Consider the following 23,885-nt stretch of genomic DNA (forward strand, 5'->3'; position numbering starts at 1 on the left):
GAGATGTTGATGAGAGCCCAAAGAAAGGGCCGCCCTCCCGGTTGTGATTCTGGTGATCCCACCCACCAGCTCTACTATCTGACTCAATCAAGTTACAGATCTTCCTCTTAAAGGAGGGGAGATAGGTGATAGCTTGCTCCTGTTCAGTATGAGTTCCTTTCTTCTTTTAAGCATAGGAGTCTGACTTGGCCTGGCCTCAGGGGAACAGCGAAACTGAGGCAAGAAGGGAAAGGAAACTGCAATTCAGTGGGCACTCCAGTGTCCAGGACTCATCCCCAAACACGGAACATGCTAGAAAAAGGACTGTATGCCTAATGTTAGCCTGCCTGTTACTTCTGTCCCATTTGTGTTGCTTCAAGAATGAGCTGGGGCTATCTAGCCCTGCAGCTGGGCCCCCAGATATTGTAGCAGGTCAGAGATTAGGTGATGGTCAGAAGAGCCTGAAGCCTTCTGAAAAGGCATTTGCATGACTGAGAGGAAAGAGGGTGGTTTTATGTTCGAGTTCAAATAATCCTTCCTAGCTATGTGTTCTTGAGCAAGTTACCCAGGCTCTCTGAGCCACTGGGTCCTCAGCTGTGAAATAGGGATTCCAGCACCTATTTCCTAGGATTGTTGGGAGGGTAAATGAGATAATTTATATGAAAGAATCTGGCACACAGTGGGTATTCTGCTTCTCCTCCACGACCCTGTCTCAAGGTAGGGGGAAAGCTTTATTCAACATGTATAAAGGGTATGTATATTCATATATATATATATATATATATATATATATATATATATATATGAGAGCTCTTTTAAATCAATAAGAGAACAGATACTCCAATAAAAAAAATAGGCAAAAGATAGAAGCGACTAATAAAAAAATACATTTTAATGGCTGTTAACCATATACAAATATAATATCAGATACATACAAATATACAGCCATATATATACACTTCATTAACCAAAAAAGGCAAATGTTCCCCAAAAAGAAAAAAGGCAAATAACAACAGTAAGAAAATATCATTTCCACTTAGCTTGACAATGTTTATAAACTATTTACTCATAAACACAGTGTGCTTCCATTCACAATTTATAAACTACTTGTATTCTTTTTACATGAACTATCTATTCATACTTTTGCCCATTTTTCTGATGTAGTGTTGCTCTTTTCCTTATTGGTTCATAAAAGCTCTTTATATATTAGATTTTAACCTTTTGATTGCCATATGTGTTACACATACTTTCCTAGTTTGTCATTTGTCTTTTGACTTGTTTATGGTATTTCGACTGTACAGAAGTTGAAAAATCTTTAAATGGTCAAAATCATCGAATGTTTCCTTATTAGCTTGGCAAAGAGGCTAAAGTTTCACAATACACAACATGGGAAAGGCTATCCCTTCTATGCAATTGTTGGCTTAAGTAGCATGGACTGCAACCACTTTACATTTAGATCTTTTATGTCTCACTGCTCTGATTCAAATTTTCTCATTATGTAGTGTTCCTATGTAGACTTGTCTTCCACATAGATGTAAGCCCAGGGAGACAATGCACTGATCACACAGACTTGAGTATTCTAGTCTTCTCAAAGTTGCATATCTCATTGAAAATTAATCGGGGCACCTAGGTGGCTCAGTCAGTTAAGCATCTGACATTTGATCTCGGCTCAGGTCTTGATCTCAGGTTCTTGAATTCAAGCCCAGTGTGGAGTCTACTTAAAGAAAAGAAAAAAAGAAAATTGACTGTGATCTGGTTTATACATTAGTCTAATGAGTTTGGTTAGTGTGAGTCTGCCTGAATCTCAGGGCTGACAAAATCAGGTCCTTAAACTATATGTAACTCCAAGAGTTAGACTCTAGGTTGTGTTAATTCATCCAGAACTTCCTGAGAAACTCAGTCTCACCACTTTTTCTTGGAGATAATCCCCAATGTTTCCATGGCTATGCAAGTATTTTTCTCAATAATAAGTGGTGGAGGTGAAAGTGCCAGAAACCCTATAACTAGTAATAATTAATAATCATACCTATGCCCTAATTGAGTACTTTTTAGGTGCCTGGCACTGTTGTTGGTATGTATAACGGACTATTTAACAGCTACAACATTCCAACATAATGTAAACAATGTTATTTCTGACTTACAGGTGAAGGAAAAGGGGCCCAGAGAGACGGAGTAACTTGATCTAAGTTACAAAGTCAGCAGTGCTGCTAGTATTTGAACCCTGGGCTGTCTGCTCTATGCTTGTGTTCATAATAGTTGATTATGATCCTGTCTTAAAGTCTCCCTTTAGCTTAGAGATACTCGCTTTTATCTAGTTATTCTACTAACTACACCAAAAATAAGTTGATAACCTTTTTTCTTCACTTCTTTCTGAATTTTCAAGTCTCCAGCATTTACACATATAACTGAGCACCCTGTGGGTAACACATAGGGAACTCCTGCCAAATCCCTCTTCCCGGGAAGTATGGGCATCCATTCTTCCACTATCATCATGGCTGCTGTGTCGAATTTAAAATATAAAGGATTTCTTGTGCACCGTCTTCCAGCCAGAAGAAGCGGCAATAGGCTGACACATTCCATATGAGGCCGTGGGCCTCCAGGAAAAGTGTTTTTCTTTAAAGTATTGATTTAGCTCTTTATTTTCTGACTGAGTATAGACCTTTACCAGTTTCAGGTGGCTTAGTAATGTTCAGATAACTAAAATGGACCAGTCTATAAATGAATTGAGTTATTCGGAGGATATAAAGATACAGTGCAATTTTGTTTTATGTAGTGCTATTTTTATGAGAGCTAGAAAACGTTCTGTAGACAGAACAGTGGAAAACAGAAAGGGAGACAGCATTGTGCCACAGGAAGAAACAAGAGAGAGAAACCTGGAAAGAAAGAAGGGAAATTAGTAATGATTATCATATACTATTGCCAGTTACTGTGCTAGATCCTTCCTTTATGTCATCTTGTTTAATCTCCACACCACCCTGGAACATAGATTTATTGTATCCATTTCATGGATTAGCAAACAGGCTCAGAAAAGTTAAGTAACTTGCTCAAGGGCACACAGCTAGTTCATGCAGAGCTGGGATTTGAGTGCAGTTCTCTCAGACCCTTGGTGTGCTGGGCACAGAAAGGAAGAATAGATCACAAAACTCAAACTGAAGCCTAGCAGAGAACTGAGAAGATCAAAGTGAAACTGACAGGAGACCAGAGAAAAGTAGGATGATCACAGTGACAAGAGAGTTTGTGCTAACTGTTAGTAAGTGGTGTGGCCTCTGAAACTGCCCGCCTCGAGCTGGGCAGGAGCAGGTGGCTGGAACTGGTCCTGACGGAGGCGAGGATGTCTGGAGGGCCTCAACCAGTCAAAGAGGAGGCTGGTTCCAGGAGAGCTGAGAGTCTGAGAGACTGAAGTAAGGCAAAGAGATGGTTGGGCTGGGCCTGAGACGGGGGCCCTGGTCTCTCTAGAATGGTGGGGACACTGAGTTCAAGGGGATGGCCCCTCCCTTTGGGAGGAGCACTCTCCTTGTCAAAGTCTTACATCAGTAAATCCAGACTTAGTCACCATGGTATCAGTAATGCCCCAGCAACCCATCAAGATCTTTCCTGATGATCTGAGTGAGAAAGCCACAGGAAGGTTTCAATGCATTAAAAGAAAAAACACCACTTACAAAAAGCGTGATTCCTATGTGCCAGACATGACTTAAGTGATGGGGACCAAATGGTATGCCAAAATACTTTGATCCCTGATCTTTAGACCTAGAGTCTGGTGGGGGACACAGATACTAATCATGATTATATATTAAATTAATATAAAACTGAAATTTTAACAAGTATTTACTAGGAAAGGTACACAATACCATAAGGTATGGCTTCCCTGAGAAAGCAAAGCCTGTGCTGTGATGCAGGGAATAAGTTGAGTTCATTATTGAAGGAAGAGTATTATATTCCAGATAAAGGAATCAGTAAGTGCAAACTTCCCTTGTTTTAAATGGTTCACCCTGGAGGAGGGAGGCTCAGTACGCAATCAGGGCTTTGCACACATTTTACATTCTATCTGGACGTTTCCTTTCCTAACTGGAAACTTCCCTAATGGCCAACAAGTCCACATTTCAGGGCGAAGATGGTGCTTCTGTTTTTAGGCATAATATACTTTTCATTTATTTATGGATATGTGCAAGTACCCGTCTATCCAATCAGATCGCCAACCAAGCATCTATTTGTTTGTCTGTTCATTCATTACGCATTCATATATCCATTTAATCATCCATCATACCAATTATCAATCCATGCGTCTGTCTACCTATCCATTAGACAACCATCCGTCAATCCATGGATCTATACATCTACACACATTTTATCTCTCCATGTGTTTATACATCCATTTATCTATCACCCACCTACCTATTCATCCAGTCATTTACCCACATATCCATCTATTCATGTATCTTTTTATTCATTTATTCCTCTGCAACATAATAAGAAATATGTTTGGTCTCTGTTCCCCGGTTCCTGACACAGAGCTCTGAAAACCCTTATAATTTCCTGAGCGATGGGGGTGATAGAACTGTCTTTCACAGAGGTCCCAATCCCTTGGAATTTGCTGAGTGGAACAATTACTGCTTGTTCTAATGATGTGACTCTTGGTGGGCCCCTGCATAGCTTCAGGATGGGGACCAGTCACCAGATAAATCAAGCCATATTTGGAATTCCCATTCTCTGAGGAGAGGAGAGGAGCTGGAGATTGAGTTAATAATTAATCATGCCTATGTGATGAAACGTCCATAAAAATCCCTAAAGCATGAGGTTTAGACAGGCTCTGGGTTGGTGAATCCATCCATGTACTGGGAGGGTGGACACCCTGACCACCACAGGGACAGAAACTTCTGTGCTTGAGACCCTTCCAGAACTTGCCCTACGTTCCTCTTCATGGGGTTGTTCATTTGTACCCTTTTCAATAAACTGGTAAATGTAGGTAAAGCATTTCCCTGAGTTTTATAAGCCATTATAGCAAATTCTCCAACCTGAGAAGGGGGTTGTGGGAAGCTCCAATTTATAGCTAAGTTGGACAGAAGTGTGGGTAGCCTGGGAACGCACTACTTGTGATTGGCGTCTGAAGTGGGGGGGGCAGTCTTGTGGGGATAAGCCCTTAACTTGTGGGATCCGGGCTAAGTCCAGGTAGTGTTAGAATTGTTTAATGTGAGGTAAAACTGCACATGTTTGGTGTCAGAAGTGTAATGAGTGGAGAAACAAGTCTTCTTTTACCTTCCTTCCAACCAAGCAACCATTTATCTATGTATTCTTTCACCCATTCTTCCACTCATTCATCCACCCATCCATCCATCTGTATATTCACCCAATTATCATCCATTCATTTAATCATCCAAGTATTCATCCATCTTCCATCTATTTATTTACCCACTGATGTATTCATCCATTTCTATTGCTGCTGTGACCAATTACCACAAACTTAGTGGCTTAAAACAACATCTTATACAGATGGTCTCCAACTTATGATGGTTCAACTTAAGATTTTCCGATTTTACAATGGTGCAAAAGCAATATGCATTCAGTAGAAACCATACTCTGAATTGTGAATTTTGATCTTTTCCTGGCTAGCCATATGTTATACTATCCTCTCTCATGATGCTGGGTAGCAGCAGTGAGCACAGCTCCCAGTCAGCTGGGTATGACAAACAATACACTTACAACCACTCCACACCCATACAACCATTCTGTTTTTTACTTTCAGTACAAATTCATAAATTGCATGAGATATTCAACAGTTATTATAAAATAAGCTTTGTGTTAGGTGGTTTTGACCAACTATAGGCTAATGTAAGTGTTCTGAACGTGTTTAAGATAAGAGAGGCTAAGCTATGATATTCCATAGGTTAGGTGTATTAAACGCATTTTTGACCTAGGGTATTTTCAACTTAACGATGGGTTTATCAGGATGTAAACCCATTCTAAGTTAAGGAAGATCTGTAGTTAGAATTCAGAAGTCCGAAATGGGTCTTAAGGGGTTAAAATTAAAATGTTGGTAGAGTTGTAGTCCTTTGGGGAGAGTTGGTTTCCTTGCCTTTTCCAGTTGCTAGAGCCCACCTGCATTCCTAATCTATTGTCTCCTTCCTCCAAGTTTAAAAGCAGCATGTATATGCATCTTCAAATTTTCAAATCTTCAGAGTTTAAAATCAGTATCTGTGTGCATCTTCAAATCTCTCTCTGATTGTGTCCCTTCTGCCCTCCTCTTATAAAAATACTAGTGATTACATTGGGTCCATCCAGATAATCCAGGATAATCTTCCCATTTCAAAGCCAGTTGATTAGCTAATTTAATTCACCTTTGCCATGTAATCTAACATATTCACAAATTTTAGGAATTAAGACATAGACATTTTGGGGGCCATTATTCTGCTTACCATACCATTCATCCATTTATGCTTTAATCCATCTAGTTCATTCATGAGTTCATCTTTGTGTTCATCTACCAATCCATCAATTTGGTCATCCATTCACTCATCTATGTATGTATGTATGTATGTATGTATGTATGTATCTATCTATCTATCTATCTATCTATTATCTATAAAGCTGTCCATCCATCCATCCAACCATCCAATTGTCCATTTATTTATCCATTCATCCAACCAGTCATTCACTTGCCCACCACCCATTCATCTGTCATATCAACCATCCATCCTAATTTCATTATTTCCATTTATTCATTCAACATCCATTCATCTACCAATCATTCATGCATCAGTTTATCCACCTATCTAACCATCCATCCATTCATGAGCTATCCTTATCTACCTTGCCTCTGACCTTTTATTTAACTAAACAGTATCCTTTCAAGACCCCAAACACACACACACAAACACACACACACCCCAAAATTTGGACCTAATGACCAAAACAGGTCATCCTACCTGGTAATTTATTCTCAACCACCTCTTTTTCTGATTCTAACTCCAAATGATTTGGAGTTCCTGGATCCTAAGCCTCTCTCAGTTTTGCCTGTAGTAATTTGTACTGGCTGCATGCCAGTGGGTCTTCCTGTAATCTTAGTTTATGGAACCCTGCCTGTGTTGACTCTGTGTTGACCCTGATCTGCCCTTCTCCTGGTTATGCCCAGAAGGAGTGAAGAGAATAAGCAAACCTGCAGTATGTGAGCGTGTGCATTGAGAAGGTTCTGGGTTAGAGCTGTGTGTTTCAGTGTTTTTTCTGCTCTACTATTCCTGCTCCCAAAAAGGAGGTTTGAATGAAAGTCATACTTTTCACAATCTAGGTTGATTTCCACCCCCCATGGGGAAGTAAGACAAATAGTACTGAAAACACTTGTGGTATGGTGGTCAAAAAAGCATTTTGAGGGGCACCTGCGTGGCTCAGTTGATTGAGTGTCCAACTCTTGATTTCAACTCAGGTCATGATCTTGGGGTTGTAGGGTTGAGCCCCGCATCAGTCTCCATGCTCAGTGGCGAGTCTGCTTCTCTCCATCTCCCTCTGCCCTCCCCTGCTCGTGCTCTGTTTCTCTCTAAGATAAATAAGTAATTCTTTAAAAAAAAAACATTTTGAAAATATGAAGAAAGTCATTTAAAAATCTCAAAAATTGCCATTAGATAAGGACAAACTAAATAAATATGGCACACTTTATTTTTAACAAGTTTTGTTTCCCCCTCAGACTTTTCCCCCACAGATATTACTAATAAGGTGAGAAAGCACATATTACTGAAGCAAAAACATTCATAGTGGCAATAAAATAACTTCAACGTCACCACTCACTCACAAATGCCTCCATAATTTACAGTTGTCAGGCTGTTGATGGTCTCTCACCACTGGCTGAGCCACAGATAAGGTAGACTACGGGCTGTGTGACATTCCCAGCATTTAGCAAAAATGCCACCCCCTGCTCTGTTGCTCAAGAGAGCATGTCGGAATACAAATGAATAGGAGGGATACTATTATAAGAACACCCACTCCCATTTATTTGTTTTTTAAAAGGTATCTCATTAGGGACAAGACACTTGCCAAGTACCTCGTCATTGGCCATGTCAAGACATGACCACTGAAGACCACGACTGAATGACTGCCAGATTCCTATAGAGTTTTAGGGTCAAAAATTGATGATGGTCATACAAGTTTAAACCAGAATGAAATTGTTTGAGCAAGTCTTGGTAGACCAGCTCCTGTCCTGCAGATACCATGAATTCGTTAAGTGAGCAGAAGGCTGGTACATCTTCATGAAGCTCAAAACTGGCCCTTTGGGGGCACAGTCTACATTTTTTCAAAACCATTCAAGGAAGGCTTCATGGAAATTGTGCTGCTAACAGAGCCTTGGCCAAAAAGAATATTTCAGAAATGAATGAAGAGGGGCAGTGCTCTGGCAATTCTCTGTGACTGACTGGCAGTCTGGTCTGGGAAGATATCACTTCTTAGCGGTTGGAAGATTCTAGGGCCCTGAATCAGAAGATTTTGAAGGCACTGACATTCCAACACTGGGAGGTCACCGGTTTATGAATAGGAGCTCTGGCCATCACCAAGACACATGCAAATTATACATAAAGGGTTTATACTTTAACATCTCGTATAAAACACTACTTGAAATCCTCAACAATAATTCTTAGGTTTATGCCAAAGCTCTTTCACATGCTACACCTCATTTGATCCTTACAACAACTCTGAGAAATTGCCTAGACGGGGCATATCACCATTTTACAGACCATCCAGAAAGTCGATGTCCAGAGATGGCCAACAGTTTTCACGCTGTGAGCCATTCCTAGTTGGCGCTGTTGAGGATGGGAGGGGACAATATAAGGATGCCTACCATGCTTTTCCTCAGCAAAAACATGGAAACTGGTTAATTTAAAAAACTAGTGCTTTCTTCCTAGACGGTAAAACAGTGCCGCTCTTTTATTGTTAATTTGCCAGTGATCGTCTCTCTGAGTTGGTCAGTTACACTGATGGTAGAATTGTGTTCACATGGACAAGGAATCCACCACAATTTGAGGCTTGGTGAAAAGCCTCAGCTTAAGCAAGTTTTTATGGCTAAAATTATCTAACTGTCGCTGCAGGTAAGTACACTGCTGAGTGAGAATGAAGGATTTATGGAACTGTTTCAGGGCAGGGTGACCGGTGTTTTAAAAAAAAATCCTGCCCAAGAACATGTGAGGTATGACTTTTTATAAATCATAGTTACTAAAAGTGAGCACAATCATATGTATAAATTCAGATTAAAAAAAATAAAAACAGTAGTGTTATACATGCGTGAGAGAGCTCTGTAGCACTTTAAGAGTTAAATCAGTCAGATCAAATCCTAAAGGATGGAAGTCACTTTAAAAGGCAAAAGGTCCCCCAGGCCAAAGGCAAGAACAGAGATTGACTTCAGTTCAATCAGTGGAATTAGTATGTTTCAAAAAGAGCAAGTCAACAGAAGGGGGAAGGTCTACACAGTACAGGGGGAAATGAGGGCCAGAGGAAAGGATGTAATAATGGAGTAATTAACAATTTGGTGAGCAGTTTTCATGTGCTAAGTAGTTTGAATGAATCATTTAATCCATACAACAACCTTGTTATCAGAATCAAAAAACTTCACCGGTGGTAAATCTGGGATTTGAACCAGATCTGTTGGCCTCCAAAGCCTGTGGGCTTAACTAGTCTTACCCAGTTTTGTCCTGGGGAAGGTTGCTTTTGGCAGGCCAGGGCACTGCCATTGGCTACACACATTCTTTTATTTCTTCTTTGGAAGTTACCTCCACACACCATGGGTCACTGTTGGGGATCTCCTCAGTGGCAAGCCACAGACACATGATTTTTGAGCTATAAGGGAGAATAGACATTGTCCACTCTCCTCCTTTTACAGATGATATCTGTAACTTTGTTTTCACAAACTGCCACGAACACCTGTCCCCCAGCTCTGGAATAAGGTTCATGACCCAGCAGGGGAATTCCGTTTTTGGCAGTGAGATGTGATTCTAAAAGAATGCAGTTGATTTTCTTATGTGATTTGTTATGTTTTTCATGGTCTAATCAGAAAACAAAAAACTCTAAGTGGTTAAAACATAAGGACTTTATTTGAGGACAAACAGGCGTAGGACTAGCACACTCATAAACTGCCTTGAAATTGTTTGCAAGGGCAGCATATTGGAAATAAGCACATGGCCTCATAGGATATTACTCTGAAAGACGAAACTCATTGGGGTGATAAGTCTTGCATACTTCTGCTTTCCTGACCTTGACTGAGGCAGATCCTTCCAGCATAGGCTCTCATGGCACCATGTGCCACTCCCTTATGGCCCTTACCACTGCTGTGATGTTACATTTGTTTGTGCGATTATTTGACTAATGCCTGTCTCTTCCATAGACCACACAGGCTCCACAAGGGCTGAATTTGTGCTGCATTTTTTTCATCATTGTATCCCTGGCACCTAATACAATGCTGTGAAAGTCAGACCTAGGCATTCAGTAAATGTTCTTTCAGTAAGTGTGTTCCATTTTAAACATCAATCTCCTTAAGTATCTTCCCAAGAGAAATGAAAACATATGTCCCCACAAAGACTTGTATGTGAATGTTCCTAGTAGTGATATTCATCACAGACCCAAACTGGCAACCATCCAAATGTCCATCAGCGGGTGAGTGGACAACAAAAGGTGGCATATCCATACAATGGAATACCATTCAGCAGTAAAAAAGAACAATGCATTCTACAACATGGATAAACCACAAAGATATCATGTTAAGTGAAATAAGCCAGACACAAAAGGCTACATATTATACTATTCCATATGTATGAAATTTCTAGAAAAGGAAAAACTACAAAGAAGAAAGCAGATCCGTGGTTGTCGGGGCCTGGGGGGTGGGAGTAGGGATTGCCTGTATATGGGACGAAGGGAACTTTAGGAGGTGATGGAAATGTTCTAAAATTGGATTGTGATGACCATTGCACAACTGTATAAATTTACTAAAAATCATCAAATTATACATTTGCAGTGGTGAACTGTATGGCATGTGAATTATGCCTCAATAAAGCTGTTAAAAAATGTTTAAAAAAATCAATCTCCTTAGTCATTTTATCCCAACTTATGTTCTATGGAATATTCTCTCTGTGGGGCATTGTGCCAGAGACTGCTAGTTGAGCCTCTCAACTCTTTAGTGAGAGAACTTCAATTTTTTTTTAAAGATTTTATTTTTCTATGAGAGAGGGAGAGAGCACAAGGGGTGGGGAGGGGCAGAGAGAAGGGGAGAAACAGGCTTTTCACTCGATCCTAGCACCCTGGGATCATGACCAAAGCTGAGGGCAGACGCTTAACTGACTGAGCCGCCCAGGTGCCCTGAGAACCTCAATTTTTAATGTGGCACACAGGCAAGCAAAATAAAATGCCGTATTTTCCAGCCTCTTTGCAGCTCCATTTGGCCATGTGACCAAGTTGTGGCCAATGAGATATAAGCAGAAGTGATGTGTAGTATTTCCAGGAAGGTTGTTTAAGAGACATAACGAGCTCCACTTTTTCCCTTTTGCCTTTCCTTTCTTCCTTCCAAGGAAATGTGGACTGGTGCTCCAGCAGATATCTTGGACCTTGGAAATGAAAGCAAAGATGGTGGAGCAAAAATATTAAAGCTTGGACTCCCGACAGTCCCATAGAACTACTATGCCATTCTTGAACTGCCTGCTTCCCATATTTCTTTTATGCAAAACAAAAATAAATTTCAATTTTATCATGCCTTTTTTCTGTTATACATAGCCAAATCTAATCCCAATACCAGTTTTAATAGGTATTAAATGAAAAGAGGGTTCTGTGGTCAATTAATTTTGAGAATTATGAAAGTTTAACCAACTTCGTTAATGCAAGACCTCTCAGTTTTTAATATGCTAATGAGCAATGGCAACCTCCAAGATGGGCTAGAGTATGCACAACTTCCTAAACCTGAAACTTCTCTTTTTTTTTTAATCTTTTATTTTTTAAAAAATAGGCTCCATGCCCAACATGGGACTCGAACTCACAACCCCGAGATCAATAGTTGCATGCTCTACCCATTGAGCCAGGCAGGTGCCCCCTGAAACCTCTTTTTATTGGATCATCTCATGGGATGAATGACTTAGGGGCAATGGGAAATGTTGCTTTAAAAAATTTACATTTTTGCTTCTTCCTTTCTAATTCATCCCTCTTCTAGGCTGATAGATCTTTCTTAAACATAAAGTTGATGCTATCACATACGTGTTTAAAATCCTTGAACAAGTCCTATAGCATAAAATTCAAACTCCTTTGTGTAATGAATAAGACCTTTTGTGATCTGGCCTTTGCCTTCTCTCTAGCCTCACCCTAGCAGTCTCGTTTTCACATCATGAACCATTTGCACTGTTGAGAACTGTGCATGTTCTCCTCGGTCTCTTTGACTCTGCATATGCTATGCCACTGTAAGTGGAACACTTTCTATCTGCCGCCTTTACTGGTATTCTACCTCTGATCCTTTAAGACCAGGCTGAAGTATTAACTCATTCACTTCCATTCATGCTTTGAGCAATTCCTACTATCAGGCAACACACTAGTGCTTGGGTTCCAAAGCCAAACAAACAGAATCCCTACCCTGGAGGGATATCAGATCAAATGAAGTTAAACAAGTACTGTATTAGTCAGAGTCTGCTAATAGCCATAACAAACAATCCTCCCATTTCAGTGACTTGGCATTAAGACGGTTCATTTCTCACTCACAGCACAGTCCACTGCGGGTAAGCACGGGGGTTCTGCTCCATGCAGTCAGTCAGGGACCCAGGCTCATTCCATTGCCACTTTTGGGGGCTTCTAAGTCCTCCACTGGATATTTTTGCATCTGGCCAGCAGATGAGGAAAGGAGAAGAGTTTGGAGGCTCACATAGGAGGTTTGGGGGGATGCCTAGAAATGAGACGTATCTATCATTCTGCCCAGATTCTATTACCCAGATTTTAGTCACGTGGACCTGATTACTGAGAAATGTGGTTTTTCGAAGAGCCTAGAATGAATATGAAATGGGCTGGTGCAAATAGCCTTTTCTGTGACACACATACATAAACAAGAACAATAAAGAAGCTCACGGTCCAGTGGAGGAAACAGACAAGTCAATAGAGGCTGGAAGGCAAGAAAGAACATGGTCAAGCAGGATGTAACCTGTGTTTATGGAGTCACTATCAGAAAGTTCTAGGGGCGCCTGGGTGGCGCAGTCGTTAAGCGTCTGCCTATGGCTCAGGGCGTGATCCCAGCATTCTGGGTTCAAGCCCTGCATCAGGCTCCTCGGCTGGTAGCCTGCTTCTTCCTCTCCCACTCCCCCTGCTTGTGTTCCCTCTCTCGCTGGCTGTCTCTCTGTCAAATAAATAAATAAAATCTTAAAAAAAAAAAAAGAAAGTTCTAGAACTGCAGGAAGCCCTTCTGTGGCTCCCCTTCAGAGCCCCTAAGAATTGCTCTTCTAGGCCCTCTGTAAATATGGACACATTATATGGTCCGGAAAGTTGTGCATCATCACTGTCACCTCCATAACAGACCTTCAGGGTCTCTTAGTGCCCACCATCTCTAGTCCGAGCAGCTGCTATGGTGTCCAGCTCTGCATGGGCTCCATTTGACTTCATGAGCTGTCTCCTGATAAATCTTTGCCTCATGACCCCGCTGTAAGCCTCTTAACGCTGAGTTTTGGGACACCACAGAGCCCCACTTGGCACCTGTTCATGAACAACTGAAGTGGATCTTTACCGAGTGGGAGGTGAGCTGGTGAATACATTTCCTTCCTTTTCCTCTCCCATAGGCTATGCTATGCCTCATGTCATGTGGCTTCTCAGAGGATAATCCCTTGAGCTGAAGCCATCAGCCACACATAGTGGAGGCCAGATGAAGAAGTAGAGGCCAGATACCATCCTGGTATCAGTTCTTCTCACTTTCCTACCCTCCTCCTTTTGCCTCCTACTTCTGCCCTGTAGAGTCAAGCTCTGTGTCCTAGAGGCTAAGATATCCCCATGGATGTGCTAAAAGCCACTTAGTGGTCTCATTTCCCCCTCTAGTGCCTATCTGTAGGTCCCTGGATGCTGGAGAAATGGGGTTCCCCCCCTTTTCTAAAGATTTAATTATTTATTTAATTATTTCTACACCCAACGTGGGGCTCGAACTCATGCCCCCGAGATCAAAAGTTGCATGCTCTACTGACTGAACCAGCCAGGTACCCCACAGCACAAGTGTTTTAAGGGTCAGATTCCACCAACCCTGTTCAGTTCTGCAGACCTGACTATGATCGTCAAGCCGCTGCCTCTCCTGAGTGTAGCCTCCAGACCTTCCCTTTGCTTGGACATGTACCACCCATTTGTGGATCCGTTGTGGACTCCTATTGATTTCTTGTTTGGTAACATAACATCTGTATCTCTATGTTTGACTTCTTATGTGCTACAGACTTTTCTCGAGTTTAAGAACAGGAATTACTGTCTGACGAGTTTGCCTCCTTCCTGCTCCCACACCTCTCATTGCTGTCTTTTGCTTCTGTGCCTTGGCATATGCGTGCTGCTCCCTCTGTCTGGAGCTCCATTCTTCCCCACCTCGTTTATGTTATTTCATCTTTTCTGAGAGAAGGACATGATTTTGTAAAGGGAGGGCCACTTGACTCCCATGTAGGATTCACCAAGTCTGTCTCTGATATAACTCTGTGCCCAGCCCCGTTCCAGAAACTGAAGTGCACAGACCTGAGCCCCATCAGCACTCTTGAGAGTTTTAGACCCTTAATCCTGTGTTGGACTGAAGGGTTGTGGCCACCAATTGCTTGGTCCTGCCTCAGCCTCTGTAGCGGCTGGTTCAGGAGGGCAAGCGTGCTGTCTCTTTGCGACGGGGGAACAAGCATCTCTCTCCATACTTACGCACCAACAGCTTGGCAGGATTGGAGATCCTCAGGATCAATGTGTCCATTTCCATCTTGATCCCAGCTAGTTTATGAGCTCCCTGAGGACAGGGTATTGTCTGCCTTTGTGTCTAGAACAATATCTGGAACACAGTTGGTGCTTAAGAAATGTGTGTGTGTGTATATATATATATACATATATATATACGTATATATATATATACATGTATATATATACATATATATATATATATATATATTTTTTTTTTAAGGAAGAGAGAGGAGGAAGGAAGGACCAAGAGGTATCTTGGCCAGCCTTAAGTCCAATGAGAGAAATGTGCACAAGTGAGGTAGACAGGGGGCAGGAGGCTGCTATCTCCGTATTTTCAACCTGGAGAAATTTCTGGTGTCTCTGGTGTCTGCCAAGAACTCAAGAAGTGGTCCTCAGAAAGGAGTTAGGGTCACAGGATGAAAACCACAGGAACACTGGGGCTTCAAAAAAACTAAAAATATCCTCTCTTTGGGGGTACAGTAAGCCTTGGCTACATCATTACAGCTACTCCTGACAGAGTCAAGCCATGGTCATCTTAACTGTATCCAACAAACTGCTCTTGGAATCACCAGGACTCAGATCATTCCTACTTTGAAGAAAAATGAGTCAGAATCCAGCCATTTCTTTTAGTGGGTGCTAAGGAAACACCCACAATAGGGGCAGGCAAGGGAGGGAGGGGGACAGGTGACTATTACTGCTCGGGAGGAGGCCAGGAATGGGATGCCATAGTGTACTGGGCCAGGCAGGTGGATAACTCTCCCTCCCTTGCTCCACATATTTTCTTAACAGCATTTTTCACTACCTGTCCCTTGTATTTATTTATTGTCTTTCTTTCCCCTTAGCATGCCTCTTCCACGAGAGCCAGGCCTTTGTCCTATTGACCGCTGTATCCCCTCTCTTACATCAATGACTGACCTTTAGAGGATATTCAAAAATTAGCTGCTAACGAACGAATTAAAGAATATTAAACAATCAGTTGAATCTCTGCCATATGTTGGGCCCTGTCCTTGAGGATGCTACAAGGATGGTGGGGGAGATAGGCCTGAACATAAATACACCATAACTCGACACCTGATTCTTCGGAGGTATATCAAGGAGAAGCAGGATCCCTGGGGCTCAAAACTCCTGGGGAGTACGGGGGCCTTGGGAAGAAGCCCGTCGTGTGCCAGGAGTGTCAGGGAGCCAGGCGGAACGGCAGGAGATGCGGCTGGAGACACAGAATGAAGCTCCTTGGCTTTTTGCTTGGCTTCTCGGCATCTTTTCCTGACCTGCGGGACCCTTGCCTCTTCTCGCTTCTGTCTGAGGGACCTTGGCCCAAGCAGAATCTCTCTCTGTCGCGGGACCCCAGCCACATCCTCTCGCACCCCGGGAGACGCCAGCCCCGGGTCTTCCAGCTCGCTAGCCTGCTACCTGCGAGACCTCCACCTGCGCGCTGAGCCCCCTCCACGCCCGCGCGCGCTCCAGGTCCCCGCCTCCTGCCTGCGGTCTGCGGCGTGCAGGACCCCGCCCCGCCTCCTCGGCCCGCAGGACCCCGGCCCCGCCCCGCCCCCGTAGCCCCGCCGCTGTGTCCCGGGGGGCGGGGCCGCGCGCAGCGGCGTCTCCGAGGCGGGGGGGGGCGAGGCAGGGGGCGGGGCGGCCCCGGCGCCGGCCAATCAGAGCCGCGATCACATCCATGCAAATACGAGCACAATGGAGCGAGCCCATCACTCGCCCCTGCAAGCAAGCTTGAAATGGGCTTCCGCCTGAGCGGCAGCCAGGATGACCAATGACTCTGTGTTTTGGGCTGGCGAAGCCCAATGGCGTTGCAGGGAAGGCGGGTCCGAGCTGGGTTAGGGTGTCCTTGCAGGGTGTCTGAGCTAAACTTCACCAAATAATAGCTGTTTGTATTTTGGCTGCTGCAGGAGCCATTTTAGGTAAGTTCTTCTCTTAACTTTTTATTTTCCTCCCCGGCCTCCGCTGGCCGGCCTTGTCCGCGGGTCCCTGGCCCCGCCCCGCCGGCCGGGCTGGGGTGCCCCTATGAATGGAGCCGGGATGAGGGGCTGCGGCGGCGCGGAGGCCCGGCCGGGGTCCGAGCGGGGCCGGCGGCGGGCGGCCTGGCGGAGGGCAGGCGGCGGCCTGAGGCCTGAGGAGAGGAGCCGGCCTCCGCCGCGCCCCGCTCGCGCTCAGGCCGCGCTCGGGCCGGGCGGCCGTCCTTGGGAGTGCGCCGCTGCGGGCCGCGCGGAGGGGCGGGGGTCCGGGCAGCCCCCAGCCCCTGGCCTGGCGGGCAGGGGCGGGGCGTGTGGAGGCCCCCCCCGGGGCGGGCCGTAGAGGGACCCCCGGGCGGGCCGGGCCGTGCGGCGCGCGCGGCGGGGGTGACCGCTATTCCGCGGCCGCCCCCGCGGAGAAGTTGCTCTATTGGCGTCCTGCGTCTCTTTGCAGGGGTGGAGGAGGGTGGGCTGGTGCCAGCCTGCTGCTCCGGGAGGGGGCGGGGGCCCCGGCGCGTCCTCGGAGCGCGCTCCCCCTCCGCCCCCTTCTTACGCACTAGCGCGCACTCGCCCCGAAAATTGGAACCCTGGAGGTGTCCAGCAACCCCGCAGCCAAGTTTTGTGCATTATTAGATTGCATGCTTGAGCTTAAAAAAAAAAAAAGAGTAATCTGTCCCCTTTACGGTATTTATTTTTTTCACTGTTGAGAAGTAACGGGAGTCTTTTGCTCCCAAATTTCCAGGGGCATGCTTGTCAGATGTGCAGAGGGTTGGCAGCTACTTGGTTTTTAAAAAGACGGTATTAGGAAATCCCCTCACTAGTGAGATAATTGAAATTTGAGTTTGTTTGCAGCTTCAGTTTTATTTGATCCAATTAAAAATACATAAGCAGGCACTTATATTTGTGTACATAAAGTATTCCTAGTTCCAGTTATGACCGATGTGACTGTGGTTTCGCTAGTGTGGGATCTAATAAGGCAATATAATTCAATTTTCAACTTGTAGGCCCGTGTTCTCCAAATTAGGGTTTATGGACCATTAGTAATCTGGCCAAGGTTTCTAGTGAATCCTTGGCATCTCCAGGCATCTCTGGAACTGTTGTATGTGCTTTATTCCCCACCCCTCCAGAACTGTTCATTTCTGGTGTAACAGATCCACGAACAGAGAAGATACACATTTTAAAAATTTTTATAATTTTCAGAGTGTCTGCAATATTGCTTGAGATTCAGTTATTGTTTCTCAAATGGCATATGGGAATACAATCCTGTTAGGCCCCCAGTTTTGACATACTTCATGGGGGTATGCTTTGATACTTACAAAAGTCCTGATAGGGACCACAGTACTGTGCTCCCAAGGCTGATTGTGAGCTGCCTTTCTTACTGGAGATCTGTAGTCACTGCACTATACGGTAGTTTTTTGGTAAGCTAAATTGGTAGATCATGTTGGCAACCTCAGGGAGATAGTTTTTGTGAACTTTGTGGCTCTCCCGCAGTACAAAGAAGGTTTGAGATCTATGTATGAAAAAATGATTAGGCATGAATCTTCAAGTAACATGGTTTATGCCAACCAGAACAGGTGGTTTCATATAAGCAATGCGTGACTGTAACCGAAGGCCTGGGAAAATGGGGAGTGGTAAATGATTAATTTTGGACTTCTTTCTGTCCCAGGGCAGATCTCCTAGGTGAATTGTGATAGATTATTTAAACCTTTTTCTTCATTCATGGACTACTATTAAGAGCTAATCTTTACAATTGTTTTTTTTTTTCCATTTCGCTAACTTTGGAATCTCCTTTATAGTAACCAGAATATGATACTGTTTTTGCTGTAGTCTGGCCATGGGCAAAATAAATCTAGATGTGTTGTGAAATTATTTGTGTCTCCTAGTGCTATTACAGTCTGCCTGGAGTCACATCTTCTATACTGTGGTTATTCCTTTGCTTTTTTACATTTAGTTTTAATGGTGTTACAGTATGCAGTCATTCAATGTGATCACTTTTACCACAACTTTTTAATATTCTCTATCCTTATAATTATTTTTATAATTTATTGATGTAGTTGGAAGTTCTCTGAGCTCATCAGTATATTCATGCCAACCACACAAGAAGTTGAAAGACCAGTTTGGAGCGAAATGGGAGAGTCACAAGTAACACTGCTGTATTTCTGGACGATCCTTTGGCAGTTAGTTTTTTTATATTTATTGATTTACTATTCTTGTAACTATTTCAAATACCAAAGAAGATCTCAAGCACAATCATACCTCTTTAGAAACCAAATCTCAGTTGTGATTTTTGCCATTATGTTACAGAAAACTTATCAGAAACAGCAGACATTTGGAGATCTCTTTGATTTATAGAAGTTTCAAACAAGTTTTTTGGTTTTCTTGGAAGCATGGCTTTGCCTCAAGCAGGGGTTGTGGTTATGTCTTCCTGTGTTAAACCATGAGGGAAAAGGGTTCCACACTCTCAGGCTTGATTCTCACTGTAGGGGCCCACGTTTTTCAGTTTTCATGGAAAGACTATGTGTTAGTAATAGCCAAACGGAGTCAAACATGTTCTGAATCCTTCTGATTTAAGGATTCTACCTGCAAAAATATTTTCGGTATGTGACAATGACTGTATCTAAATCAACTGAGGAGACTATGTTTTCACTCCCTTCCATCCCCTTTGTCCCCCCTCCCCCCAGTATAGCAAGGTTAGAAATAGTTTTTTGGTTTTGTTTTTTTTTTAAGATTTTATTTATTTATTTATTAGAGAGAGAGAGAGAGCACGCAGAGGGAGAGAGGAAGAAGCATACTCTCTGCTGAGCAGGGAGCCCAGTGGGGGGCTCAACCCCAGCACCCTGAAATCATGACCTGAGCCAAAGGCATACGCTTAACTGAGTGAACCATGCAGGTGCCCTGAAATAGTATTATTTTTAATAAATATTTGGTGGTTCACTTTATACTTCCATTCCTCATACAAAGCTTTAGTTTAATTCAGGTGAAAAGCTGCAGTGAATTCCATGGGACTGCCTGCATTCTCCTGTACCAGCTTATTATATTGAAAACTCTTTGAAATACATAAAATAATAGCTAGGGCTTAGATATCTGTTTCCTAGAGAACAGGTTTGGGTGGTTTATTTTGTTTTTGTTTTTTTTTTTTTCTTTAATAGAATGTGACATACTTGTGAGAGAAGCAAAAAGAACTAGCATTGAATAAATACCTGGTGTGTGTCCAGCACTCAGCCAGGCACTGGGCTGCAGAGAAGAAAAAAATGTCTCCCATTTTCATGGTCACTCCATGAGGCTGGACCAAAGCTCAGAGAGGTGAAGTAGCTTATTTGAGGTCATAAAGCTAGTAAATGTTGGATCCAGAATTTGAACCCAGATCGTCTGAATTCAAAGCACATATCTTTTCACCAACTACCCTCTAAAGATTTCTTTAAAAGCTGGAGTGTGCTGTCATGTTTTAGTGGTATGGGACTAAGCTGACTGACAGAAGGTGTTCTACGCACTCATCTATTTTTACTTCTTCATTTCAAGAATTTGTCACTAAAGAGGCAAATTAGAATACAGTAAGGGCACCCTTAACCCCCCTTGTCTCCATAGTGTAGGAGAGGGCCTTGTAGGGCACTTAAGAGTTCAGCCTAGCCTGGTACTAAGAACCATGAAGTGCAGAGGGAGAATGCATCACTTTTTCCTTGCCAAAATGTTCTTTTCTTTAGTTCGTTTTGTGGAGGCGTTGATACCCTCTTGAGAAATTCTGTTACTTCCATAAAAGTCCTGAAGGTAGTAAAGTGGAGTTATTTTAAAATATCCATCCCTGTTCCCATTTCTGAACTAAATTATTTGCATAAAATCCAGAGAAAAATGTTTTCTTTTTGCTTGTAGTACCTGTATTCTTTGGTTTTTATAGTCCGTAATAGTGACTCTTTACACCCTCCTACACTTATTTGTGTCGTTTGCCATCATTGAGACCTTTAGAATTTTTGATAATGTATATGACATTAATAGTTCCTATTCTGAGGAGCCATTTTTTTTTAAAGATTTTATTTATTTATTCGACAAAGATAGAGAGGCAGCCAGCGAGAGAGGGAACACAAGCAGGGGGAGTGGGAGAGGAAGAAGCAGGCTCCCAGCGGAGGAGCCTGATGTGGGGCTCGATCCCATAACGCCGGGATCGTGCCCTGAGCTGAAGGCAGACGCTTAACCGCTGTGCCACCCAGGCGCCCCTGAGGAGTCATTTTTTTAAGTTGATGAACCTTTTTTCTTTATAGTCATAATGTAGGACTTAAAATTTTTAGCAAGGAAGAAAACCTGATATTTCAATAGATTTCTGCGGTGCTTTTATCCATTAGCTGTTCCAGAAGACTTAGCCTGCTAAGACAATATTTGAACATTTCAGGAAAACTAGGAAGTAGAATTTTAAGATAACTTCAGGACACGAATCAAAACGTAAGTTGGGTTTGAATTTTCTAAATAAATAAAGGGAGATTTCTTATTTTTCTACTCCTTTATTAATTAAAAATTCTTGTAGGGAGTATTCACTGATCTAATTTTATGGATCAAATATATTATCAGTAAATTTTAATTATATTTTGAAATTTCTTGTACATTATGTGACCAAGGTATTTTATTTTTGGAATCTCTATACTTCTTTTTAAAGATTTATTTGAGAGAGAGTGAGCATGCATGCACGTGGGGTGCAGGGGTTAGGGCACAAGAGGGAGAGAATCCCAAACTGACTCCCTGCGGAGCAGCGAGCCCAGTGCAGCTCCATCTCACAACCCTGAAATCATACCCTGAGCCAGAATCAAGCATCAGTCACTCAGCCAACTGAGCCATCCAGGCACCCCTGGAATCTCTATACTTTTTATTTATTTTATTATTTTTTAAATTTTTTTAGAAAGAGATTTTATTTATTTATTTGATAGCACAAGCAGGGGAGTGAGAGGGAGAAGCAGGTTCCCTGGGGGAGGGGGGGGCACGTGTTGATCCTGGGATCATGACCTGAGCCAAAGGCAGACACTTAACTGACTGAGCTACCCAGGCGTCCCTCTAAACTTTTTTAATTGTAAGATTGTCTTTATATATAAGGTCAGGCTTTGGGTTAAAAGAACTGTGGAAACCTTGGCCTTTAGTTCCTACCTGTTTAGGTTGATGCTTTTTGTCCTGGGATTCATGGACCCCTAGGTCTGGTCTGGTCTGTGAACTCCCCAAAATAGTATACAAAATTTGTGTGTGCACTTTTATGGGAAGTGAATCCATTCTTTTTATGATTCTCAAAGGGATCTGTGACTCCCACCCTCCTTTCCTCTACCCCACCATGTCTTCCCCTCCCCCCTTCTCTTCCCCCACCATCTCTTCCCACCTATGGGCAAAAACAATATTAAAGATCATTGATTTAGGTCATTTCAAAAACAGTTGTTTTGTATGAGCAAAATCTTTTCCTGGAGGCTGACTTTGTTGGGCTTTATTTTGCCCCTTAGGAGGTACTCTGGTCTCAGTTTGGATCAGTTGGCCTGGGCCTGGTGAAGTACTTAGGCATCACTCCCGACAGCATCCAGGCAAAGGATTATCCCCAGAATTCTTCCCTACCTTATTTTTATACTTGGGTAGCTGCTCCATACCCTTGCTCGTGCACATTGATAAAAGAGTAAAGGTTGGAGCAGGAGCCATGAGGGCAGTTACAGAACAGTCTTAGAGGGTCCTGGGCCTCTCTGCCTCAGCCATCTGCCTCTGCAGATGGGACTGGAGGGGTGGCCACGGCAAAAGCTCCTGACATTTTCTTGCTTTGAATACTTCTTACTCATTCTGTTACTGCTTCATTCAATTTGTTAGGAGGAAAAGGGTTTTTTTCTAACATTGTAAGAGGAACAATTAAAAAACCCCTCCATTTTTATATTCCCCAGATTTTGTATGTGATACCTCGCAACTTTTCTGTTAATGTTAGTTTCAAGTTGAATTTTTCTTAATCGCTGGTTGAGCATGGGAGCTTATTTTACAGATGAGATGCGTATATGTCGAGTTCTGTTAAACCAGATGTTACCATAGGAAAAAGGATCAAATGTTAAATTCTTAGAGCCTTATTTTATAATTTGCTTAAGTAAAAGTCAAGCAACTTGGTAAAACAAAATTCTAGAGTGACAAGAAAATTCTAAAAGTAGTCTCTAGGAAGTGGCCAAACTTGAGAAATCCTGGAAATTTTCTCATAGAAGTTCATTTATTGGGCCACACCAGAAATTGAGTAGAAGAAAAATCCATTTCTTTGGTTTGATATGTAGATGAAGGAAAACACCTTAAGCGTGAGGCGGTTTGGTGAAGGGCATTGACTTCTATGAAGGACTGTTTGGTTTGTTCCTACCCCTAAGTGTACATGAGCGAAGAAGTGTGCTTGGATTGTTTACTTTGGGTTCAAGGAAACCATCAGTATTCTGAGAAATTCTTTGAAAGATTATGTCCAGTAAGCTAGTTCAAATCATAGATTTTATTTACTGAAAGACATTTTCTATAATTTAACACAAAGACCTTATTAATGTTCATTTGCATATTTTGGCCTAACAACTCTTACGAAGTTAGCAGTCTAAATTCAACTGTAGTTTAGCCTGAAGAAGTCAAGGCACCATCCTTGCTGACCACGTGGCAGAGTCAGAGGTAATTGTAAAAATGTGAAATAAGCTCTTCTAGAGCGAGGCTGCTCTTCGTATGCAGATCTGTGCAGGTCTGTGGACTATTCGTTCCCTGTCTGTGATGAGGTAAGTACAGAACTTGAAACATGTAGATGTTTTTACAGCATTTTTTATAAAATTGATTTGTCTGTTGAGTCTAAGAATACAAGATACAAGTTTCTAGTGTAGTCTTTGTTTTAAAAAATTCTTTTTCGTGGTAATTCATTTGTCTGGTATTTTATAAAAGTATTAGTCCATGATGGATTGAGAAATAACAAAAAGTAGTGTTTTTGTTTTTAAGATTTTGTTTTTATTCTTTTATTTTTTATTTTATTTTTTTAAAGATTTTATTTATTTATTTGACAGACAGCCAGCCAGCAAGAGAGGGAACACAAGCAGGGGGAGTGGGAGA

The 23,885-nt window shown here is 42.6% G+C and overlaps 1 protein-coding gene across 6 annotated transcripts in view; it reads left to right on the forward strand.

Annotated features, from left to right (window-relative positions):
- The first annotated feature begins 16,674 nt into the window (after window positions 1-16,674).
- The window catches only part of CHD6 (chromodomain helicase DNA binding protein 6), a 191,599-nt gene continuing 184,388 nt past the window's right edge, over window positions 16,675-23,885 (forward strand). For 3 of the 6 annotated variants that reach the window (XM_048222088.2, XM_026503520.4, XM_048222089.2), the window contains exon 1: window positions 16,675-16,778. The gene's annotated coding sequence lies outside the window, so the exon portion shown is untranslated. The remainder of the gene's footprint in view (window positions 16,779-23,885) is intronic. The other 3 variants (XM_057312520.1, XM_057312519.1, XM_057312521.1) reach the window with 1 other exon arrangement.

The sequence above is a fragment of the Ursus arctos genome, unplaced genomic scaffold (assembly GCF_023065955.2).
Source record: "Ursus arctos isolate Adak ecotype North America unplaced genomic scaffold, UrsArc2.0 scaffold_16, whole genome shotgun sequence".
NCBI lineage: Eukaryota > Metazoa > Chordata > Mammalia > Carnivora > Ursidae > Ursus > Ursus arctos.